At 40.4% G+C, this 26,497-nt stretch overlaps 1 protein-coding gene across 1 annotated transcript in view; it reads left to right on the forward strand.

The window, feature by feature from the left end:
- The window catches only part of BMPR1B (bone morphogenetic protein receptor type 1B), a 232,891-nt gene that overhangs the window by 353 nt on the left and 206,041 nt on the right, over positions 1-26,497 (forward strand). The gene's annotated exons all lie outside the window — the stretch shown is intronic.

Here is a 26,497-nt window from a genome sequence, read left to right on the forward strand (position 1 = left end):
GCCGTGCTGTCCCCTGCCGTGCTGTCCCCTGCCGTGCTGTCCCCTGCCGTGCTGTCCCCAGCCGTGCTGTCCCCTGCCGTGCTGTCCCCTGCCGTGCTGTCCCCTGCCGTGCTGTCCCCTGCCGTGCCGTGCGCGGCTCGCAGCGCTCGCCTCAGGCTGCCCCGAGCTCGCCCCGGGGTGAGCGGCCACAGGCGGGTGCCGGACCCGCTCTCTTCGGGCACACGCTGCGCCTGGCTTGGTACCATCCCGATACGTGCAGGTCAGGAGCTGGCGATCTGCAGCGCTCCCGAAATGAACTTTTAACTCAAAAGGCCAGTTTGTCAAGGTACATCTTGTTTTGTAGCCGAGGACGACGGAGGGCCCTGTGAACCTTTGGGAAGCGGGAATGTGGTACGGTATTGTTAACTCACAGACTTTGTTGCCCGTGATGACTGACATGAGCTCTGATTTACCGGCCAGATTATAGCAGTCCATGTCTTCGGTGATGTTGTTCAGAAACATAGTTAAACCGCTCGATTTAAGCATCTGCTGAATGTAAATTACAGAAAGTGCCACTGTTTAGGAGCCTCTTGTAGATAAAACCGGGGGTCTGTCTAAGCGTCCTGGGTCTGACGGTGCAAAAAGCGGTGCCTGAGGGGGAATGAAAATAAGACAGGCGTGTAAAGATAATTCTCCAGAAGGCTCTCTCAGCATACATTGATTTGCAGTTTGGATGCTCTCTAAGGCAGAGCATGTGTCTTTATGGCACTCAATGATTTTTCCTTTCCATTAACTGCTCTGATTGCCCCTTGACCCTGTGTAAACTTTTAACAATGTGCTGTGAGAAGGAATTTCATAGCTTTAACTTTACACTGTATCAAACCCCATAGCATTTTATTCTGAACTTTTGATAGTACCTATGTCTTGACATAGAGTTAGTGCAGAATTGGTCTCTGTTCCTCTCTGTCCCATTCATGCTTTTATAAACTTCCAGTATGTTCAGGCAAAAATGCTCTCTTCTGCTTTGCTTGAGATGTAGCTTAAGAGGAGGGAAATGAGCAGAGACAGCTATGTTCTGAGAATGGAGCATTTTGAATGACAGGCATGTTAGAGTTAGGATGTTAAAAGCTACAGTCTCTGGAAATAACTCGTGTGCTTAGTGTGGCTACCGTGTGATTGCCTACAGAGGACAAAATCTCCTCTGAAGACTAGCATGGCTTTGCAGCACCAGGTATTCCTCCTTTCTTTTACTGGCACAGGCTGCATGTGCAGGGAGTGGGTTTCTTTCAGAGATTTTTGAAAGCAAGCAAAAACCCAAGCAACATTTTACTATTAGAGTGATATGATGGATTCATAATGTGTTTGTTAGAAGATTCTCTGGTTCTTGTGTTGAAATTTTGCATTGTTAGGAAACAGTTTTGCAGTTATTTCAAAATAAGGAATCCATCACAGTAAACACAACCTAAGGACCTTGACTCTCTTCCCACAACCTACTGCCCTGCTTGGCTTTAGCTGAGCTGCCCTTGATTGACACTTGTGCAATCAGGGAAAAACGACCCTCAGGCCTTTGGGATAGCTGTGTCTGTACTTATCTGTGTGTGTAATCCTGACTTATAGCAGTCCTTCCTCTGGGTCAGTATACTGAATGCTCTGGCTTCAAGCTGGCACTTAAATACATGTTTAATTTTAAGGATATGAGGGGGGGTCCATTTTAATTGGTGCACTTGTCTAATTAAAGAGATGCATGTGCTGGGGCTTTTGCTGCAGCAAGACTGGAGCATTCATCTCTTGACAGAATCGAGCCCTCAAGTTTTGAAACTCCCTTTGAAAGAGCTTTGATTGGTGATGATGTAAACTGACAGATTCACAAAGGCTGTTCCCAGCATCTAGTCTTTCTTGCCTGTTTCTGTCATTCCTCCCTGTGTATTGTTTCCTACAAAACAAGACCTTCAGTAAGTAAGACACAATATCTGTTGCCAGGTGTAAGGAAACAATGAGGAAGTCTGATGCTCAGGTGGGAAAAGATGTGTTACTACTCCCAAGAAATAAGATGAACTTTTTTTTAAAAGAAAGTTTATGAGCTGTGTCTTAACTGCTGATTGCTTGATGCTGACTACAAAGCACTTGTCCAGACTGTAAATCCTGTGGGGAAGGGGCTGCTTTGCTTTGTCTTACAAATGTGATACTTGATGCAGTGTGCTGGGGAGAGCAAAGGGCTGCCTCTGGTTCCAGCATGTGCTGCTGCTGCTAACTACAGCCATCCTAAGTAGATTACAGCCTTCAAACAGAATATGGGCCAAGCCAGAAAAGTCTTCTAAAAACTTGTAACAGGTATTTCCTAGCAATCTTAAGGTAATTGCAAGGATAGGATAGTATATAAACCATCATGCTTATCTTGGTTGTTGTTACTCAAACTTAAGAAGTTGGTGAGGACTTAGAGACAATATTGATATGTGACTCATATGTGTAAAAATGTGCTGATCTTTGTGCTGTAAATACTGCAAATATAGAACAGAAACAAATTAGTAAGACCTATTGGTGGTACCCCATAAAGCAAACTATAAAATATATCTTAGACTTACTTCCATTCAGATTTTTGTTCCTTTTCAGAAGATATAAGCTGGTTTTAAATTGTCTCAAATGGAGAATCTTGCTGCTGATAGGCAAAATTTGGAGGAAACTGATTTGAAAACACTGTGGTTTAATCTAAGGTTCTCATGTGTCAAGCTGTTTTTTTTGCCTAGTGCACGTTTCAGATTGGGCTTGGTTCTGGTGGGCTCTTTCCTCTTGCTTTTTTTTGTATTTGGTTGAGATAATAAAAATGTAATGAGGGTTATAGAATAAGTTTTGAAAAGTCTTGAATTTGTAACATTCTGATGATATCTATGGATTGCATTGTGCTATATATCAACAACCTTGTTCTTCTGAGTGCCTTAAAGGAGGAAAGATTTATCTATTTCAGCATCTGTAAGTGCTGGACTCTTTTGTAATAAGGAAATGACTTTGAGGTAACTAAAATACCTTAATAATGCAGTGTTTGATTACATTATACCAGTTTTTTCATGCGTCACATTACCGAGTTTACTTTTCTCTGCTTAATATGTCAACACCTCATCAAGCTGTTAAAAAAAAAATAAATTCCTATGTGATCAATTATTCTTTATGATCAGCCCATGCCAGAGTGTGCATGCACACCCAGGTGTGAGTGCTTGCACAGTGTGCACAGAGAGGAGCATGTGTGTCTCTGGCAATACAGGCGCTATGTTTTAACTGCTGTCATGCACAGCCTGCGTTGCAGGGTTGTGATGAGCAGCCAAACCCAAAGGAACCTCTTTCTTTTGGCCTTGTGCCTCAAGGCTGGGGTCCCCAGTTTGTCGCTGCTCCGGCCTTTCTCTCACAGGCTCACTCATGGGGGCTGTATGCTCAGCCCAGCTGCCTGCTTTTCTGCTGCTTGTCACAGTGAATATCTCTTAGGCCTCCAAGCCTGTGTCAGATTTGGTTTAATTGGCCAATAGACTCAAAACTTACTAGAGAGGGTCTGGCAGACGTGTTTATCCACAGATAAGAAAGTCTAAACATTGCCTTGGGAAAGCAGGCTGAAGGAGTTATTTTCTGTTGGAGTCAGGATGCAGAGCAAGTCCTCATCTGGTGGTACAGTGGCCAGCAGGGAGGACATCTGCATGGAAGTCACGGTCACAATTCCAAGCCTTGTATAATTGGTATTTTGGAGTCATCTGTGGCACCTTGCAGGACTGCAGATACAGGTCTGCAGAGTTTGGAAACTCTGAATGTAATGAAGAGACTGGAGCAGCAATGTGAGCATGGGGAGAGAATGGGGAGAGCAGGTTCACCCTTCACATGTTCCAGGAAGGTTTCCCAGTACTGAATGAATTGTAGTATGCAGGGACCTGAACGACACAGGAAGTTTCTTTTCCCTGAAACCGACTGTGTTACACATTAAAATTAATTCAGTGCTGAAGTAAAAATGCATTGCTACAAGCCTCTACTCTGTGATGCCATTAAGCAAAAGATTGCAGTTTTGCAGACCAGGATGAATACAGGCACATAATTAAAAATGTCTGTTCTTTAAAGCTACCACTTACTTCCTTAACACAAAAATAACTGTTGCTGTTTTGCTGACACAAAAAGAAATATTCTTTGGTGTTCAGAAAAATTTTACATCTAAACCCTAAAATATAAAATAGATTGCATATAAGACATATTTGTAAAATAGCCACTTTAAAGTTTTTAAAAGGTTAAGTTATTCAAGACCTATTCCCTGAAGCTACAAACGTATTTGTTCATGCATAACTTCACTAAGGAATACTTATGTGAATAAAATTACTCACTTACAGGTTTGTAAAACGAAGACTGTAATTAGCTCTAGGTTAATTCCCCTGCTTCCTAATTAAAAACATGCAGGTCAATTAAGGATCAAAGGAGACATTACCTTTGTGATTATCTTCCTTGGCAGAAATAGCTCTTCTGATAAATATTTCAATTTCACTATAATCTGACCTTTTGTCCAATTTGCTTTCCCTAATCCTTGTCAGTTTTGGCTAAGGAAAAAGTGTTGTATTTAAAACAGACTGTGAAAAGGTGATATGCTGAATCTCATGGTTTGAGCACATATGTCTTTTAGGGGAAGAAGCTGGTGGGTGAGCGAGTATATTTATTTGCCTTGGATTGATTATATGTACATGAGTTGGATCTGGCTAGTTTGCTTATTTGTCTCTCCTAAGTACACAAATACAGTTTATTTGTAACTAGATTGCTAAATACAGTTTCCTTCATATGTCTGACAATTTGTTTCTTCCCCAATAAAGTGATGATGGAATGGTGTGCAGAGGTATGCATTTAGAGTCTGGATCAGAGTGTAAAACCTGTACGTATGTGCTAAATCTTTGCTGGTCAGATTTGCTTCAGAGCCCATTGAGTGTAGGCTCTGTACTTATGTAAGAAGACTTGGACAAGGCAAAAAAATACTTGCTTCCATGCCAGATGTATTGCAAAGTCAGGACAGTGTAATGGAGATAAGGATAATTAGCTATTTGCATTTGCTACTGAAGTTGGATGAATAGGGTTTTTTCCCTAACAGGGAATTTCTCTTCAGGCATAACTATCTGGTAGTTTGTTAAAATGAGTAGAACAAGAGTTTTATAGCCTGCAGAAATACAATTAAGTGTACAGGCATCATAGGCTTCTTTTATTTGTAGGCAAGTCTTGTAGGGTCTTGTCCTACCAAAAAATCGAAGTGGAGAAACCCTTCAAGCTGAGGAGGGTTGTGCTGCATCAAGGACATGCCATAAGATGATGTGCCCTGTCATCTCTGTATGGCTGCTTCTGTCCAATGGGATGCAGTCACAGGTACCCCTTTAAAGTGTTTTGAGACTCTGGGTCAAGAATGAGGTCATACACACCACCATGTTCACCACTAAATCATGTCCTCAAGTGCCATATCCATGTTTTTTGAACACTTCCAGGGATGGTGACTCTACCACCTCCCTGGGTAATCTGTTCCAATGCTTGACAGCCCTTTCCATGAAAAAAAGATTTAAAAATCTGGTATTTAACTTAAACCAGTCCTGGTGCGACTTGAGACCATTTGCTCTCACCCTGTTTGTCACTTGTTACCTGGGAGAAGAGACTGGCTACAGCCTCCTTTTCAGAGTGGTAAGGTGCTCCCTGAGCCTGCTTTTCTCCAGGCTAAAAACTCTCATCTCCTTCAGCTGCTCCTCATCAGAGTTGTGCTTCAGACCCTTCACCAGCTCTGTTCCCCTTCTCTGGACTCACTCCAGCCCCTCAATGTCTTGTTGTGAGGGGCCCAAAACTGAACATAACCCCTGAAGTGCATCCTCACCAGTGCTGAGTACAGGGGACAATCCCTGCTCTTCTCCTGCTGGCCACACCATTGCTGATCCAGGCCAGGATTCCCTTGGCCTTCTTGGCCCCCTGGGCACTGCTGGCTCATGTTCAGCTGCTGTTGACCAGCACCCACATGCTTTTCTGCAGGCACCTTCCAGCTATTCAGCCCCAGTCTGTAGCACTTCATGGGGTGGTTGTAACCCAAAGGCTTGGTACTCAGCTTTGTTGAATCTCATACAGTCGGCCTCAGCCCATTGTTCCAGCCTGTCCAGATCCCTCTGCAGAGCCTCCTTGCCTTCCAGTAGATCAACACTCCCACTTGGTGCCATGCACAAACTTGCTGGGAGTGCACCTGATCCCTTGGTCATCGCTAGTGACTGGCCTCCAGCTGGGTATCACTGCCTTTGCCACCATTTCACAGTCTTCTCCTGGAGACAGCTCCTGGTGTGGATGTGTGCATTCATCCCTGGGTAGAAAACTGGTTGGACAACTCAGCCTTCTCCCTTATCCCAGTAGGGTTACTTAGTCTTTCTTTCCACAGGTATTAATCTTTTCTCAGTTTGTACTGCTGCAGATACAATCACTTTAATAAAGTGAAAAAGCAGTACCATCATTTTCCTCCAGAATTCTGGTATTTTTTGGAAGTGGATGGTAAACCTTGTGGTTTGGAGTTAAATATTCACATAGGCCATGTCAGTTCAGCAGCACGTGAGCAGCAATGGCATCACAGAGATCGCATTAGTATTTTATGGAAGGGCAGGTCTGTGCTTTTCCTGACAGCCTTCACAGCAGCAGGTTCATATTTGTGCCTTTGAAGAGGAGGAGCAGCACATTTTAAACCTGAAACTAATTAACTTTTCTCTGATAACCATGTATGACAACTGTTTAGGCTTGTCTATATTCCTTGTCTTCCACAACTAAGTTAGAGACATGGACAATACATCCCCAAATAACTGTTTACAGTGGGGCTTATGCAGTATTGTTGGGCTGTTCAGTGTAGTAGGGATGCAGCTGGTTGAGGAGGTGCAGAAATCAGAAGTTTACTCCAATTAAACAAGAAGAAAAAGTGAAGATAATCTTTATAACTTTTTAACTCAGAAATCTATTGCCAGGGAGCAGTCAAACTACTGTATAACTGAATAATGGAATTTCCTTAGACTGCTTCATTTTGAAAAAAAATTTTCTCTCCTGACAAGAACCAATGTGATCTTAGTGATACATATGCCTGTGTTATGAATGTGTGGAATTTTCTTATGGTTTGCTGTTTTTAAGGTTTTGAAGAAAAAAATTTGTTTGAAAATTAGTTTAATTGAAGACTAACACAACCCCAAAACCAAAGCAACACAAAGAATAGTTTCTAGTCCTCCAGATTGTAAAATTTATTCTTATTTTTTAAGGCTTGTATAGTGAGCTGTTAGATTTTGTGTGTACAAAATGCCATCATTTTTACTGAACTTGGTGCTTAATTTGTGCATAAAGGCTTTTCTAGCTTTCTGCAGAAGGGCAGATTTCTGCACAGTTTGTGCATAACTCAGTTTTTCTGATTCACCTTACCAGTTCAGACAACGTGACTTGGAATGGTGTGAACAAATGAGAGCCTGTCAAAAGGGTTTGATCTATTTTTATACTGTCCTTCTGCTCTCAAATGCTGCACATATATTTGAAATTATTAATCCCAGTGTAACTTCTTTCCTTAGCAACATTTCAGCTGTTTCAATGAACCATCCCTGGTATTTCTTCTCTCTTGCTGCAAATTTCATAAAAACTAAAATGCTGTGACTCTACTTGCACAGATACATATATTCTCACAGGTCTAATCATTGCTGCTAAATCTTTTCAGAAGTTGGTGGGGGCTTTGCATGCAGGTAGGAGTTGTCTTACATGTATTTAAATGTCTTTTGAAATGTTTGGTTGGATGTTTTTACGTTAGTTATTCTTAAATGCTGGACTTGGCTTGAGGTGAAAAGTAAACTGCAGATACTCTGATGGGCCCAAAAGCAGTACTGTGGAGGATAGACTAATGGCATGAAAGCTGAGCTAAGCTTTTAGAAGTGTTTTGCCATAAAATTAAGGACCTAAATGGGCAGTTTAGGAATGCTTTGGGAATAGTGGGAGCATTTGAGGAGCTGCTGTGCCTAGCTCCTATTTCTATTCCTCCTGCTGAAAGATAGGGTTCTCAGCACTCTCAGCAGGTGGGAATGTGCCTAGGCTGCATCAGTGCAAAGGCACCTGCCTTGTTTTGTCTCTTGCTCCAGCTGTGAGGTGACATAACCTCACTCCCTGTCCTCAGGCAATGTGAGGCCATCCTCCAGTGAAGTGTGAATTAGGCTAGCTGGCTAGCACGGCAATGAACAATTGAAGATGCTATCTGCCTCAGACATTAATTCTTTTTCTCTGTGACTCCAGAAAAAGGTATACACACATGAATGGTGCCTAAGAGATGTCCAAGGCTAGAGATGGAGAGGTTTAGATTATTTTTTTTCTGTGTGTGTGCAACTAATAGCCAAAAAAATATTTATTTTTTTTTTTAATTGGAAAATAGCAGAAGGCAGTACCCAGGAGGTAGAATAGAGAAGATCCAAAAACAGTAATACCAACAGAGGTCTGCAAAGTTACCTCAGTAGGCTGATAACAGTGGCATACCATGTATAGCTCAACAGGTGCTGTGTTAGTGGTGCTGGGTGCTGCAGTCCCCAGTGGCCTGAACAGTACCCTGTTTCAAGTACAGTACCCTGAAACAAGTCCTTAATGTCATCTGAAGGTCCAGCCAAAGGTGAGTGCTGCCACTGCAGCCCTGGGGAGAAAAAGCTCAGAAAAGTTCAGAACTCTTCCTCCTCCTCACATTTGCCAAGGACAGAAGGGATGGGCTACTTCAGGCTGCAGCTGCCTGTATGTTCTGCTAATAGTTAGAGATAATAGTGAGCACTGGAAATGATTATATAAAATCCTTGAAGGATGTGCACAGCAATCCCTGTGTTTGTTCCTGGTGACATCAGCTCTGGTGTTGATTTTTTGCTTTCTAGCAGATGTCAATCAGTTCTCTGTAGGTGTAAGAATGGACTAAACTGTGGCTTTTCTTTTTGTGGGGACTGGAAATTATCACAGAAGAGTTCCCAGCAACTTCAAACTACATTTTAAACTGCATGAAGTCTGTAAGCTGTGTCATCAGATAAGGAGAGGTGGTGGGGAATGAATAATAAATACATGTCAGGAGTGGAGAAAGATTCTGCACAGAACAGCTTTTTCTGAATCTCATCATCCCTTCCAGATTTTCCCCAAGATGTCTAAGGTGAAGCATCAGTCCAATACAGTAATTTCTTTGTGATGTTTCTTTAGTAAAACTCTTAGAGAAAATACATTTTCAAATCAGATTTAGAAAATATATTTTCATAGCTAGTTTGAATATTTTACTGTGATTTTTTGCATTAATTCTCCGAGAGATAAATTATTATTTAAATTGAAAGAAATAATAAAAAACAAATATGTCTTGCAAAATACATTTAAAAATTATTCCATTTAAGTATGAGACTATCTTGTTAAAGGTGTTTCAAATGATAACTCTTTAATTGACTAGTAAGAAGTGAAATAAGTGGGCTGCCTATTTAATGAATAAAATAATTAATTGATGGAAGTTGTTGTATTATTTCTGTAACAAGTGGAAGTGTTATTTCCATTCAAGTGACTTTATCTGCCCTTCTTTCTGTTCCATTTCAGTTCTCTTCCAGCCACTAACCTCTTCTGTACATTTCCCGATTCCTTCTCTCTCAATGATATTCCTTCCTGAACAAAAGCAACCAATTTTTGGGCCTGTTGTCAAATAAGCCATTCTCAAAATTTTCAGATGCACTCATTCTTTAGAAGATACTCCTTTGTGTGCTTTGAAGACTATTGTTGAGTATTAGCTTAGCAGTATTCATTGCCCTTACTGATAATAATTTCCCATCTGATGATAAATGCCTGTTTATAGCAGCTCTTTTCCACATTCATTAATCAAGAAAGGTTATCAACAAAGTGATAAATGCAATTTTGATTTTTGCTCGAATGTACCATATACAAAGAGTACAGTCCTGTTCATCAGTGAATGCATGACAGATATGCTTCAGAGTCATAAAAATACAAGGAGTGTACGTCAAATGGCGGAATATTTTTTTCCTAGACAATCTTGCTGAAATTGTCTTGCACACCCTTGTTTTTGCAGTGTTGTCCTGTCCTTCCTGGTCCTGATTGAATTAGGTTAGCATTGTAGGGAATGCCTCCTAATTCCTGCTAATGTGGGGCTTGCTCAAAGCCAATCCTCGCACAGGAGAAGTCAGCCAGAATCTATTTTCTGTCTTTGAGCATGGTAGAACTCACAGTGGCGTTCACTTGTGCCCATTGTTTGATACCAAAGAAATGTTATGTAAAAACATGTTTTACCTCTTTCTGAGGACTGTAGAGAAGCCTTATTTCATTGTAGCAGTCTTCTGGTAGTTGGAAATGGAGATAATCCCCCATGACACAGATAAGAGTCGTGGGCTTTATCTCAGTCATTTTCCTTTTCTAATCAAGATTTGGAGGCACCTGCACTTCCTTTGGATCTGCTTCTGAAAGCAGCACTTGGACTGGATCCCCAGTTGCATCTCTGAATGCATTTTATTGAGTTATTTCAATTAGATGCAGATTCTGTGACTACTGCATTTTGCTGATTGGCTGGAATTTGCAAAGCCTGTGAACTGCATCCATTTAAACTTCATTCTTTGAGCTATAACATTTCTCAAGCACTGTTACCATAGTAGATGTAAACCATTCTGGAAGTGGTTTCCATGGGTGTTATTTACTGCCTCATCTTTAAAGCTGCATTTTTATTTTTTTTTCATAGAGGTCCATCTGATGCTATAATTGTCCTGAAAATAGGGCCTCACAATAGTGAGAATGCAAATCATGTTCAACTCTTCACTTTGAGAGTTTCTCAAATTCCTGTCTTGAGTATTGTGATTTTTATTTTTATTATTTTTATTTTTCCAAGCCCTTATTTTTTCTTCACATCTAAAAGGATTTAAATTTTCTTTTAAACATCTGGTCATGACATTTTCTTGAGGAAGGTTTGCTCTCAAAATAGCATTTCTTGAAACCATTGTGTACTTTCTGTAGGTGGTCATCAACATATGCTGGGGCCAGCTGACTTACTAACAAAATGATTATGTTTATTATTTATTGAATGTATAATTTTTTTTTATTAGTGTTTTTTTTTTTTTTTTTTTCAAATGAATCTTGGCATTGCTTAGTCTTTGTGCAGCCTAGGTAACTTCAGACCTTACTTTTTACCTTATTTACCAGATGTGTCATTAAATATGGGGATGTCTTGTCAGAAATTCATTTTTAATTTGGGAGTTCTTACACAAAACCCATGGGGTGCTGACTTCTTACCAACCCAAAAGAAAAGGTGGACCTGGAGGGGATGGACACGGGGAGAAACAGATAAATTGAGGCTTTTCACAATGAATATTTTATGGAATTCCCCGTTTGATTGGTCTTCAGCAAAACTTGTTCATTCAGGTTGAAGGTGTGGCCCTTAAATCTGACCCTGCAGTAACCAGAAAGTTTCCCTTGTACTCAGGAGCGGGCAGAAGGGGTACTTGATGAGATGGAGTTGCAGACGTTGCGCCCGTGAGTTATAAGGAAGGAATTGCAATAAATGATAGGAAAGGTCTGAAAAGAAAGCAACAGCTGATTTTGTTCAGTTCAAAATGACCCTGCCAAAAGAGGCAAATGATATCACAAGCTGGAAGGTCATTGTTTCTTTATGGACTTTTAAAATACATTTTTTGTCCAAAAAATACACTGGGAAACTTGAATGATGATGAATAAACCACTTTGAACTTATGGGAAACAAGCATCCTTAGCTATTCAGAAATCTTCAAAGCTGCTGACAGGAAGGAGATTTGGCTTTATCTTAATGGACATGATTAAATACTTCACTGTTACAGTCAGGTATGTGCAGTGTTGCATTTTCCAGTGTCCTATTCTGCTTGACCAAAAAGTCTGGAAATACGGAATTTATGAAAGCTGACTTTGATTTTACTGACCTTGAGAGTGTGCAGTGTCATTTGTCTCGTTATTTTTCATTAATCAGATTTTCCCAGCTATAGTTCTTATATCATCAGCTATGGAGATGAATCACAATAGAATCAACAGGGTAAGAAAAATTAGTTTTGGGGTGTTTTTTTTAGGATATGCAAATTTTTGTAACTGTGGGTTGTTTCCCATTTTAAAAGAAAACAAAATTTAGTGTCTGAATAATTCTGGTCACCCTTCCTGTTTATGACCCAGAAATTCTTGGAGTGCATCCTCCTGCATTGTAACACTTTCCCACAGGTGGATAGGAGATTTTGGATAAAAAAACTTCTTGGATAAAAATGTTATTGTTTCATTGTTCCACAGTTGCAAAATTTTGTTCTCAGAAGATTAGCTCCCTCTTCTCCTTTTTCTCACATCCTGGGATATGTGAAGCTCCATCTTTTTCTTTCCTCATCAAGGACATGAGAAGAAAGTGTGGGGGACAAGCTTGTGTTTTTAAAGAACATGCATTAACTTCAGACCCTTTTTCCATTCCTTGCAGCAGTTACTGGTTTTGCATGCACATATTACTTTTATGAGGTGTTTTGATTGCTTCAGGACATTGTTTTGAAACATTAATGTCATCTTTTATTTAATCTGGTATGTAGTCTACCACTGATCTCCCATTATGGATCCAGTTCTTCAGCCCTTAGGAATCTTTTTGTTCTTACTCACCAAATTCTCCAATTTTTTGTGTTTCTGTAGTGTCAGGTGCTAGTTTGGTGCTGCTCAGTGGTTCTCAGACACGCTGACTGTGTTCCAGTATTTAACAGTGTAGCCTGTGTACAGCTAGAGCTCACATAGGAAGATGTTTTTGTTCTCTCTACAGAATTCAGTTTGGCCATATGGAAGTCTGCTGATTTTTGGCTGCAAAACCCAGCCATTTCTGGATTACAATTAGTTAAAGTACAACTTCCACTCATCAGTTATAAAATAATTTTCCTTTTCACTGGTTATGCTATAATTTAGCTGTAAAAATGACATTTACTTTAGATCATAATGCTATTAACTTTTGTGCATGATTTTAAGTACAATATTGACAGAACTCCTCTCTTTTCTCCTCTGTGAGGTTCAGGATGAGTGTTTAAAAACAGTCTGAAAGCAAGGAAAGAAATTAGATATGTAAACCAGAGCAATTCCATTAGCAATTTTTATTACATTTTTGATAAACTGCTTTTCCATTGTATTCACCAAACACTTATCTGGATTGCAGCAACCTATTCCAATTTTTTCTTGTTTGGTTTGTTTTGTTTTGTTGTGGTGTGTTATGTACCACTCCCTCTGTATTTCCATGTTGCAGTTGTGACTGGCCACTTTCACTTAATGCCACCACATGGATGGAAGGGCTCATCTGCTGTCTCACATCCCTGCAATTTTTCCATGGGCAAGGTGTTTTTGCAAGGAGCAGATTCAGGTGTTCCCATTATGTGTGTGTAACCTAATGCCTGCTAATACACTGAGTTCCACACAGGTGTCACAGTTTTACTCCATTTCACAGAAACTGCACTTAATTCAGCTGTATCCATGTCACTGATGGTTTCTGGAATGGCAGGAGTATTTTGGCTGCTTCCCGTGGCTCAGGGTGGGTACAGACAGGGATGCTCGCTCAGCCCGGGCAGTGGTGTGAGTGCCCAGGCTGCCCATGGGTACTGGCCAAGCTGGCAGCACTCCTTGTGCACTTAGGAATTCCTTGGATTTCTGCAGCAGGAGACAAAGGATGCAACCTTTGCTTACAGCTGTGTGGCAAGTGGAGCCCATGCAGACCAAGCAGTTTTGTTGTTGTGTCATTTCAGACGTGTTGCCTTGCAGGGTTACTTTGTACTTGGTAACACTCTTTTTGTACAGTTCTCTTGCCTGGTAGATTCTAACTCTTCTAAAAAAGATGGTTCCTCTAGTGGACTAGCTGTTGCAAGAGGGTTCTTGTGGATGTGAAAGAGTATCTCAGACAATTTGAACATAGTCACAGCTAACAGTATTCAAATGCTGGCTTTGCTCCCTTTCAGTGGACTCCAGCTGTTCCAGTGGCTGCTGTTTTTTATCACTTTGCTGGACTACAGAGTATTAGTGTTGAGACTACAGATGCTTTTATCTTGTATAAGTTTTCAAAGACTTTCCCTGCTGGCAGTTTACATCACTCAACCTATTCTCTTTTATGCTTTCTATATGTAGCATACATGGCAGCCACTAGCTAGAGAATCATATGTAGCAGCTGGTTACACTCTGTATTTCTTTCAAGATCTTGTGCGAAACTTCAAAGTTTACATCAACCTACAGGAAAAATAACGCCTGAGTATCAAAGGGAGAATGAGCAGAGTACTCAATAAATGTTGGTGCTGGTCTGACTGCTTCCATGTTGCCTTGAATACAGCTCACTTATTTCTTTAGAACTTGCCCTGATATTTACATTACCTTTCTCTAATTTTACTATTTCTCAGAGTTCATTTATGAACTGCCTTTAATCTACAGAAGGAAACTAAGATGTTTTTATGATGTCATTGGGCTCTCATTAGTCAAACTTGCTTGTTTTTTAATAGGACTATAATTTCATTTGGCAAGCCAAAACTTTATCTTACCACCCTTTTACCTTTCTCTCTGTTTGCAAAGCCCAGGAAAGTCTTTGTCTGAACATTATGTTTCAAAGCAAAACAAGAAACTCGCAGACAAAATAATCCGACTCCTACTTGCAGAGCTGATCGGAATGGCTGAGCACTGTGTGTGTAATGTTCCTGGAGAGTCCTTGGCTCACTCAGCATTGCAAGCCCCTCACAAGACCTGAGCAGCCAGGTGAAAACAGCCACAGGCTCAGCACTTTGGGGGAGTCACAGCTCCACTCCTGGGTGGTTTGAAAACACTGGTGAAGAATATTTGGCTAACATAAAAACGACATCTTCTGGTTTAAGGGCTACAGAAGCGAGCAACTTTGGAAATAATTATGATGATTTACAAGCTATTAGTTAATGTGGTTCACCCATGAATTTGGGAATTAGCACTCTTCTGAAGTCTAAAGAAATTGAGTGAGTTGTAATTCACTTGAAGATGGGTTACTAGGTATAATAGTTTAGCTAGGAGCTAAGACTCTCACACCTTAACTGCCAGTGAAGTCCTATTTTATTATTTTTCTTACTAGGCTTTTTAATAGTCCATTCTGACAGGAAAAACTGTGTCTGGGTCTGTCCACTTGATTTTCTTCTTTCTGGGTCATGCACTGGTTATGATCCCCAGTTAACTTTAATTCTCTATCACTTCTCCCTAGTCAGTGCTGGGAAATGGAGCCTCCTGAAGACTGTTCTGTTTGTCCTATCCTAACATTAAGGTGTTTTAAGACAAAACAATGAATACTTGGAAGCCACTATTGACTTGGAAGTCAATACTTTGAGTTATCAAAATAATACCAGGGCTTGTGGACAAACATATATAGGAGATAAATGACACCTTTCTAAAAGGAAATACTTATTTGATCTCTCTAAGAGTGCCACTCCTCTTTATTTTGTTGTTATTATTGTTATTTAGGAATGGTTTGAGATGCAGAGGATAAAATGCTCTCTTTTTAAGGTTTATGAACCCCAACATCAAAATAAGCTTTTGAGATCAATTTCTTCTTCTCTTCCTATTTAGAAGCTGACTGCTCCAGCAGAGGCTACCTAGGGGAGGGAGCTCCCTGTGCTCTGGGCTGCTGTCAGAGGCTTTCCTGGCAGCAGATCAGTGAGACTTCCTGAGTCACTTTCCAGTTCTCTGCCTTTTCATCTCTTACACAATTCCTTTTGTAGAGGTAGCAAGTTTCTTCTTCTGAAGGCTGAATGCCTGCTTTCTGTTTCTCCTGTATGGAGGGTGTTTTCTGATGGTTTTTGTGGAGTTGTCATGACATTTGTTTTCAATTCCAACCTGGACATTGTCACAACTGCTTCATACACAGGGCTTGGTGCTGCCCTTAGCAGAAACACTGCTTTTTCCTCTCTGCTGTTTGCTATTCCTGCCTCTAGGGTGGCATGCTGGTAGACAGCAATCTAATGCCCTCTTAGGCTTTCTTTGCTCAGGTATGCTAGCCAGAGCAGGCAAGGCCAGCTTCCTGGAAGATGTAGCTGCAGCAAGGCACTAAGTGGGGAGATTTGTATCGACAGTGAATTGTGGGCAAACCCCAGCTGGCAGCTCAGCCTCGCACAGCCACTCACTCACCAGACTGGGAGAAGTTGGGGGGGAAAAAGTGGGTTGAGGTAAAGGCAGTTTACCAGATAAAGGAAAAGCTGCACTGCTAAGCAAGGAATTTGTTCACTATGTCCTGTGGGCAGGCGTGTGTTCTGCCATCTCCAGGAATTCAGGGCTTCATTGCATGTGACAGGAAGAACAAATGGCATCACTCCAAACACCCCCTTTTCCTTCTTCTTCCCCCACCTTTTATTGCTGTGTGGTATGGAACATCCCTTGGGTCCATTGGTGTCAACTATCCCAGCTGTGTCCCTTCCCAGCCTTTTGTGCAGCACCATCCTGCTCACTGGTGGGGCAGTGTGAGGAGCAGAAAAGGCCTCCACACCAGTAAGCTCTGCTCAGCTACAGTGAAATCATCTCTGTGCTATCAGCACTGTCTTCACCACAGATCCAACTCACAGTGTCACATAAGGAACTAATAACTCTGCCACAGCCAAAACAAGTACGTGTTTTCTCATCAGTAGGGTGGGAATATGAATTGGGCGGGTGGTGGGTGAGTGAAGATAAGAGCAAGGACTTGCAAAATGAATATGTGATTTCAAAGGCTGGTGTCCTCAGTACAGAGCCAAATCAGATTATTTTTTTGCGATGTGCTTTCTCTTTTGCCTCCCCCCTCCCCCAGCAAGGTTAATTGCTCTGTCTGTATGTGTGTCCACATTATTGAAATTCCAGTGTTAGCATACACAACTGGTGTTACATGGTGTGGCAGTGACCCCTGACCATTGGGGTGGCTGTAGTGACGTTTTACAGTGCCAGCTTTTCCCCCCTGGTCAGTCAGTATTCTCCTCTAATTATAATCAGGAGCATGGGTCAGGACAAACCTTTCTTGAGATAAGGGGCCTCCTATGCTTGATGCTATTGAGACAAGTAAATGGTGCAACCTCTAAACACTTTAAAAATATTCCTCCTGTGAATTTGTTATAAGTTGCTTGCATCCAGACAATCCATTTGTCTCAGGAATTTAAGACTTCTGGACACCTGACTTGTCACACCATGCATTTGCTTCCCCTTACTACCCTCACCTGCAGGGTCCAGCTTGCAAACTTTTAAGCATCCGTAAGCAGGCTGTAGGTAAAATAGGCTAACTGCAGTGGAACTACATGATATTGTGGTATCAAATAGTATTTCACAGAATCACACAGTGGGCCAGGTTGGAAGGCACCTCAGTGTGTTGTCTGGTCTGGCCTCCCTGCTCAGGGAGGGTTCTTCTAGAGCACATGGCACAGAATTGCATCCAGATGGTTCTTGAATATCTCCAGTGAGGGGAATGAAAACCTCGCTGGGCAATCTGCTCCAGTTCTCTGTCTCTGATGTTTGAAAACTCCACATCCTTGGTACTCCTACCAAGAAAAAGGTATTAATGTGTTACGGACTACTGTGATAATGTTGAAGATTTTGGGCAGCAACGGCGGTAGGAAATATCTTTCCCGTGTTTTGCTTTGCCAGCCTTCTCTCCTGTCTCACTGGAGCAGAGAGGGTGCCCAGGTAGGCTTATTCCATTTGGAAAGTAAATGGGAGAGTGGCACGAGCAGAGAGCCAGGCATGTGTTGGTGAAGAAAGGTTGATGGGAATAGTATTGTGTGGTTTGTAGTAGTGTGGTACTCTCAACTCGTAATTCTGGTGTTGTGCACCTTTAGTTATGAAGACTGAGATGCTTCTCACAGAAGAAGTGGCAAGTGGAGAGGGACTTCAGAGGGAAGCTGAGATGCAGTTTTTCTTTTCCCACAGTTTAAGTATTTTTTCCACCCTCATATGGCCTTACATTGTTTCTTCACCATCATTTTCTATTCCGTTCTAGTACATCATTTTGAAGATTAAATAATAAGATTCTGGTGAAGCATCTTCCATCATATTTTCCTGTAGTGAACTCTTGCACAAATTATCCTGTAGTGAAGTAAAAGCTGAAATGAATGGCAGTAACTGTGTCTGAACTCAGCCTCAATTCACCATACCTGCTGTTACCAGAGTAAATGCATTATTCATAATTTACATGATACTTTCCTGAAGGCAATACACTTGAAAGCAATGTGTGTAATATAATGTGTCATTATTCCAGAGCTCTGAAAATGTCCTTTTATAATTCTCCTTAGCAGTACAGTTTATGTGATGTGGAAACTATTTTCTGACACGTGTGCCTAAGCAGTAAGCTCTTTGTTAGATCCAATTAGAATTTCTCCCTTGATAGAGTGTGAGGCTCTAAACCAGTGTTATGCTTGGCCATGGACAAAATTAATCCAGTCAGCTGGGACTCCCTGCATCAACCTTCTGCGATCTCATGGTATGGAACTGCTGATATGTGCTTTTCACATTCAGCAAATCCAAGATTCAGTGCAAGGGGCAGCAGCCACGCCACTTTTCTGGCGTAGCAAACGGCGTGTCAGCACATTTAAAAATTATTACATGAATATGAGCTACTGTACAATAACACTTTCCCCCACTGAGTGGTGTAACTCCTCTCCCACTGGTGAAGGGTTTTCTCATTTGTATTTTTTTGATATATACTTTTTGCTAGTGAGATGAGCATGCTATAGATGCTTTGTTCATGAATAGCAGCATTTAAGAAAACCTGATGTGTTTTGTGGTTTTTTTCTGCACTGTAAATTGTAAAAAAAGGCCCAAACCCTGAACATTTTGTTGATTGCCAATTGTTTTGTTTGTTTTAGCAAGTGTTTGGTTTAACTAAGTATTACAAATGATTGTTAGAGAAAATTTAGGTTGTGTGTTAAGCACATCAATTTTAGATGGACTAAAATACTTTCAAGTGTCATGGATTGTTTTTTTCCCCATGAAGTTCCTATACTAAAATCTGTGAATGGAGAGTTAGTTGCTGTTGATGCTTTGCTAAAGCAAGAGTGGTAAATGTGATTTAAATCTAATCCAAATTTACAGCTCTTCCTGAGAGCTTGCATAAGGCCCAGAATTGTTTTGACTGGTTTTGATCCACAGAAGTCTCTGTGAGCATCGAAACAATTCATCAGTTTATTGTGACATCTGAATGCTTTTAAACTGCCCCTTTGTTTTTGCTGATTAACTGTGCTCTTCAAACACTGCAAACCCATGTTCCTCTGTGGCTGGAAGTGATGTGCTGCTCTTGGCATTCTACCCAGCCTGGCTCTCCTTGGTGTTCAGTGGCTTCTGCAGGTGCTTACCCAGAGCCCTTTTTTACCTTGTTGATACTTCAGACAACTGCTGTGAAGCGAGGTTAGGTCCTGTGCTGTACTTGTCATGTCTTTGGGTTGAAAAGGGCTCCATCACAAACTGGTTTTGTTCCAAAATCAGTGTGTGTGTAGGAAAGCTGAATTGCTTTCCCTGAATACTCATTCCCCTGGAAATAAATCATCATAGAGTTGTTCCTCTTCACTTCTCCCAGAAGGAGCCAAATGCTCTACATCGTGTATAGGAAGCATGACCCCTACCTTGAAGGTGACTCCAAAAAACCCCAAGTGCCACATACTAATTGTGATACAACATTTCATAAAATGCAGATAGACAGGAACGTATTTAAATTATCTGGACAGCTAAAACAGAGTTGGATTCTTGACATATTTCTTCATGTATGAACAATTGCAGTCACTCTTCAGGTTTCCATTCTTTAGAGTTTAGTAAAGATGTTACTATCTTACAAAAAGGACATAACACATTTTCTTTATCTAAGTGTAAATTACAATTTATTGCAATTAATAGCTGAGTTTTAAGTAAGAATTTGAGGGCTACCAAATCTTAAGTTACCTCTGCAGCCACAGAGTGATGCAACCAGATTGTATCCTGGATGTATTTTGCATTTATCTGGAGGAATTCAGCTGCAGAACAAGTTTTAGATTTCCCTGAAAAAAAGTAATCAGTAGATGACTAAGAAATTTACTGATACTAAAATGTTCCTGAGTGTAACTGGTATATGCAGGTTGGAAGTGTCAGCTGATCAAGCAGATGCTAATTGATGTGTCATGGGTTGTGCCTTTTTGTACATAAATTTCGATGTCTTCTTTCTCAAGATGAATTGAGTTTCACAGTGTTGAGGAAAATAAGCCCCTTTTTAATTTTACAAAACCTTTATGGTAACTTATTTCTTTGAGATTATGAAAGATACTTTCTTTTACTGTCAACTAAGCAATATATTTTTATATACCTTAAAGTATAAAAAAAATTCTAAAAAACATTGAGTGTAAATAATTTAAACAAAACATTTTTTGTTAGACTAAAGTATTAATTTTTATAAATCCAAATTTTAGTATTATGCCACAGCAAGTGGAAAGCCACCAAGGCTGAGAGCAACATCATTTTTAGCCCTCTCTCTGTTCCTAAATAGAAACTTCTATGAATCTGGAACGAAGGTAAAGTGGCATTGGCCTCAGTAAAGAATGTCATAACAATTCCTATTTTAAACAACCCTACCTGTTGCAACTTCATAGCTTAAAAGACCTGTTAATAAATTACACTGTGTTACTGGGAGAAATATTTTGTCAACTTTTTATTTTTCTGTACCGGATTTACATTTCCCATTTGGGAAAAAAATTACCTCCTGTCTTGATTATTGTCTGGTCATATTTTTCTGACTTGCTGCAAATTGTTAGCCTGTCTATTATTTTTTTTTTCTCAAGTCATGTTGTTCTCTTGACTCTCTTGCATCATTCATGCCTCTTCCAGCCCCATCAGTTGCATATCCTGTAAAGCTTGGTGTGCTCACAGGTTTGCATGGGGATATGGACAGTTTGGTCACTTTCCTCCCTTGTGCATGGCATCACCTTCTGTAGATTAACTATGACTGTAAACCCAATTCTCATTAAAACTTTTGGATCATTATTAGCAGCTTTGAAAAATAGTCCACACTGGCTGTGTTACTACATAGGTAGGGTGACTCTTTGAATGTGTCTCTTATACACATCTAGATGTGTATTGGATCATTATTAGCAGCTTTGAAAAATAGTCCACACTGGCTGTGTTACTACATAGGTAGGGTGACTCTTTGAATGCAATAAATGAAATATTTTGAGATTTGTCTTGAGGATGTGCTTAGGAGAGGAAAAAGGGGAAGGCATACACTTCCTGGGAAGGGAGCTATAAATCACGATTCTTTGGGCATCATCTGCATAGTGTTGCACTGAAAGAATCTTTGTGCAAGTAGAAGAGCATAAGCCCCTCCTTTTGGTGGACTTGTAGCAGGGGAGATGATGTTTCACATGAACCTTTCACTGCATTAACAGTGTGCTTGACTCGCTGTGTTGGACCTCACTTCCAGCAGTGGTAAGGTGGTGGAGGTACTGGAAACAGAACTGAGAAAAGGATCTGCATCCAAGAGGAGGAATATGGAGTCTTGAAATCAGAGTGGTCTGTTTGGGACTTATGGGAATACCCAGGGTACAGAAATGGATGGAATTCTCCTCAAGTTGTATATAAGTTTACTTGGGTTGGTTACCATCACTTACTTTTTCTTGGAAAAATAAACACGTACTAGGAAAGTTAACGAGAAACCATTTGAAGGCCTTATTCTTCCAAAGAGGAAGGGAAGAATGAATCAATTTTTGCTTTCTTTCACATTGATTTCCTTCATGTTTCATGTTCAGGAAAGAGCACATTCCATAATACCTGCTTGAGCCCTGGTTGAGAATTAGCCTTCAACTTTCCACTCGTGGACATTTTCCCTTCAGTGTACAGTATTTAGCTGCATGCCATAACTCAGCCCAACTCTGTTCAGGCAAGATGATGTACTCATGTTAGGGTTAAGCATCAGGCACCAATTTAGCTGGACAGTAAATCTGCTGGTTTAGCTGTCCAGCAGCGCTGCTCCACGGAACCACTAGCACTTGCAGACACCCTGTGCCCTAAGTGTGATGCCTAAGGACCTTCCAGTTGAACTCAGTTAAATCAGTGTAGTAGGGATCTTGCACACATCCTTGGCAGGACAGAACTTGGCAATCTTTGAAATTTTGTTTGCTTTATTCTCTCTCTTCAAATTCTGAGTTTTCTTGAACTCCTTTTTTTTTTTTGAAAATTAAACCTTAGGGGTTCATTTTCCCCTTTCTTATTTGTTTTGACCCTCACGTTCTGTATTTTCTTTTGTTTTTATCTTGTTCATCCACTGAAGGACCTTGTGTCCTTCCTAAAGTACATTATTCCTAATGCTTGTCTCATTTCAATCCTGATGTCTGTTAGATGGATATAAAGCTATTAGAAATTTCAAGTATGGAAGCACTTTCTCCCACTTTGAGTATTGATCTGTAATTTCAGAAGTTTCTGTTTGTTTTTTTAACTGTAGACATTAGACAGTTTAAAAAAAGAAGTCCAGTAAACCATATCTGAGATAGAGTATTTATGAGCACTATATATTTAAAGATGCCTTTAAAAAAATCTGTTGTTTAAATTGCTTTTCCTTTTGGGGCAACGGCAGAAATACTTAATAAGCTGGTTTTGAACAAGAGCTGGAAGTAAGTAAAAGAATTGCAAGTATTTTCTTACTTTCCATTTGCTAGGAAGAGCAGTTTGTTGCTTTGCCAAGTCTCCTTTCAGTTCTCTTTAATCCAAATAGGAACCCAGGAAATTTTCTATTGAATGGGAAATTTTCTATGCAAATAGGAATAATTTTTTACGTCTTGCATATCTATGTGAAGGGCTGTTGTGCATATCCTAGCCTTTTAAAACATCAGTGATATCAAAAGCATTCCTAGTGCAGCTCAAGGCTGCACTTAAAGCCATGCCAGTAATTTTGAGAGCTGCAAATGGGGTGTGTTTAGGAGAAGAAACCAAGGCCACGTTGGGTTAGTGTCAGCTGTTATGAACAGTAAGAAATATTTGAGTAACTTCCAAAAAAGAACAGCAGAGGAAAAAGAGGCAGAACTGTCTTGATTCAAACAGGTTGAGACATGTATCAGACTAGGATATTGAGTATGCTGAGGCTGGAAAGAAGGTCTTTCTCTTTCTGCTTATTCAAGGGATGTGCTCCTGGCCTCGTGGTGCAGGCAGGTGTTAGGGAGCCTGTTCACAGAGTCGAAATACACCCTGACTTATGGACCACAGCTGTCCCAACCCATCCAGCTGGGCTGTGCTGGTGGAGACAGCATCAGCCCCATGCTGACATGAGTCAAAGCTGACTGCAGAGGGATTGCTCAGCACCTGTGGAGATCAGCCTGTCATCTTTAGAAGTGCCCAAATTTCACTTCAGGGGGCTAGTTTGAACAATCTAACTGGGGTTTATAGGTTCTGTTATAGTAGTTTGATTTATTTTTTTTTGGTTGTGGGGGAAGGTAGTTTGGTTTGGTTTTCTTTTTAGTTCAAGGGTTTCTTGTGGCCAGAGGGTCCAGTGCTATCTTCCTTGCTTGAATGAAGCAGCTTGCACCACAGGCAGACAAATTTGAGTCCTCTTTTTGTAGGGGTGGGAAGGCTTTTATTCTGGTTTGTTTAGTTCAGCTTGGTTATTCATTGGGACCTAACAGAACCCATTACTGGATTCCAGTTAAAAGACTAAGAATTTTATGTCTGAATTCCTTTGCAATTTCTAATATTTGGGTGTCTGGTATTTAGATTTTGGCCTTCCTTCCCTGTTAATTTCAGTGGGGTTCAAATTCTCTGTAAGGAGGAATGTAAGCTCTTTGCAGATTTGCATGTAATCAGGGAGAAATGGTATCCTTAAAATCCCAAATTCAGCAAATGGGAAACTTGTATCAGCTGTCAGGTTCCTAGTCTGAGCAACCAGTTGTGGAAGTTCAAGTACAACAAGACAATTTTTTCTGGTGTATCTTGTACTTTGACACTTGTAGAGGGGTCATTCTCCCACCATTTGTTTTGCTGGCCTAGTTTTTCTCTGTAGTTTGTTGTTGGTTGGTTCTTTTGGGGGGGTCTTTTTGTTGTCTTCTTTGTGAGAGGCTCTCCACTGCTGTAGCATCCTGGAAATCCTCTTCTGCCACTGGTTTGTAGCCAGTTTTCTGCTGTGGGAATGGCCAGACTTCCATGAGCTGTTCCTGAAGTACAGTGACATTTCTGCTTTCCTGTCTCTGCTGGTCACATAACTGCTGATACTTTTTCAGATCATGTTTGTCTTTAACATGTCTGCATTATGTTGGCAGGTCACAGTTAATCTGTTAGCAATGAGTATGATCAACAAGGTATTTTCCCTCCCTGAACTTCTCCAGTCGATAAATACCTTCATTTCACGGTGCTTCCATGTACCTAGCCTTCCATTTTATGCTACAGGGCTTCATGCTTACATATCTCAAAGTTATCCATTAAATTCTGTCTGATATTCTAAATGGTCCTTCTGTGTGTTGATTTTATCTCCTGACTTTGCATTAGAAGCTGTTTTTAATAAGGTACTGTTGGTTTTGTTTTTATTTTTTTTTCCTTGCTAAGTTCACTGGTAAAAGTATTCAATAAAATTACTTTCTGAACAAATGTTTCTGGAGGTACACTAATAACCTCCACATGGTGCATGTTTTCCCTTTTTAAAGCTCTATAAGCTACTCAGTCCGTTCATACTGCTAATATGTACTTCAAGTTTCCCCTGAGTTCACTAAAAAATTCCTTATGTCATGCTAGCATAGGCTTTGCTGAAGGCTAGATAAATGATGTCTGTTAGATATGCTCACATTTTAGAAAAGAAAAAAGTTAGTCACACATTCTTCTGTCTTTTTTTTTCCCTTTTTTTTTTTTTTTTTAATGCAGATACACTTATTTTTGTTTACTTCCATTTCTTCAACATGCTTTTTCCTCTCTGAGTAATTGTGCTAAAGCCATGTATTCTTCTGGGATCAGAATAACTGGACTTTCTTTTCCCAGACTGCATTTTTTCTTTCTCATGTTATGGGTATTATATTTGCTATTTTCCAATCAGATGACACCACCCTCAGCATCAGAGACCTATTAAAATATTTCCTTTCACACCTCCTGCTTCATGGGCTGGTGTTTCCAGAACTCTGGAATGTAAATTATCTAGTCCTAACTTCAGTAAATATACTGAATTCTACTGAATTTTGCTGTCACATTGGTACTGTGTTTATTTACATGTTCATTAACTGATCTCAGAGAAGAAAATGTAAATTTTTTGATTTACAAGTTTCTAAATTAAAACCACGTATTTGGTAATTCACATTCTCCAGAAATCTTGAAAGCAGCCTGGTAAACATTCTTTAAAACTGCTTGTAGAATTCACTGGCCTGTTAATTTTACCTCAGAAGCCATAAAAAGCACGAGCCAATTGACAGTCAAAGTAATGTACATTTCCCAGAAATTCAGAATTGTGAAGAGTCATTTGGCAGAAGGATGGCCATTTTCCTTCATGGCTTTCAACTGACTTTTGTTTAATCTGTCGCTTTTGGACATTTTTTTAGTATAGGATGGAGTAAACGGATGCCTTGAAATCTTGCAGGAAAAGGTATTTTTCCTTTCATGTGTCTGATGTTCCAGCCCATCAAAAATGTTACTGTCCTTCCAGTTTCCTCTCTAGCCCTCACATATTGCATCTTTGTGCTTTTGTCTGTGTTTTGCTGTCATCTCCTTCATAGCCTTTCCAGCTTCCTGCACTGTCTTCCAGTCCTTGTCCAACTTTCCAAGCTGCCTTTTTTGTGCTATTCCTCAGTATTTTAGAAGCAGTTGCTTTACTGTTAAAACCATCTGTGGTTTAAATTTTTTTCCTGAAAAATCAGTCTTTTCCACAGGTAATCTGGTGGATGTCAATAAAAAAAAAACAAAACCTTTCTACGTTGTACCTACTCATTCTATTAAGCAGTGTTTGCTCTTTATCACTCAGGAACTGTGTAAATACATTTATTCTCATCTTCTCCTTTAGCACCTTTGAATAGGTGCAGTTGCTTTAATTCTTGGCTTGGTGCTTTGGAGTCCCTGTTCAGTTTCTAGTAGTGTGTCATGTTATGTAGTGGGATTGGGAGCAGCAGAAAATGTGGAGTGTTGTTGGCAAAGGAGCTGTCAAGCTATGGATGGGTAGGTATAGAGCATTCCACTGTTCTATATGGAGAGAGCTTTTGGTGTAAAAGGTGGAAATCATGCATTTGATCTATCATTCAGATCTACCCCTCCAGTCCTGCTTTCCTATGAGAAGCCATGGTCAGCCCTCACCTTGTCCAGAAATTCAGGGTTATTCAAATTACTGGCAGCACTGATTGGAGCACTTTCTAAGTGTCAGCAGCCAGTTTATGGCTAGCTCTCTTTTATGGGTGGACACAATGTGATTTAACACGTCCTTTTCATTGCAAGACCACCCAGCTGCAACACTCGGAGGGAGAGAGCCGAGGTCCTTGAGCATGTTTTTATATGCTTTATTGATATGTATTGGCTGTGAGAGTATCTGGTTACACGTTTGAGCACTCCCTAGCTGTTCTCTAATTGCTCCCGTTTTGCTCGTGGTTGT

Source organism: Parus major, chromosome 4 (genome assembly GCF_001522545.3).
Source record: "Parus major isolate Abel chromosome 4, Parus_major1.1, whole genome shotgun sequence".
NCBI lineage: Eukaryota > Metazoa > Chordata > Aves > Passeriformes > Paridae > Parus > Parus major.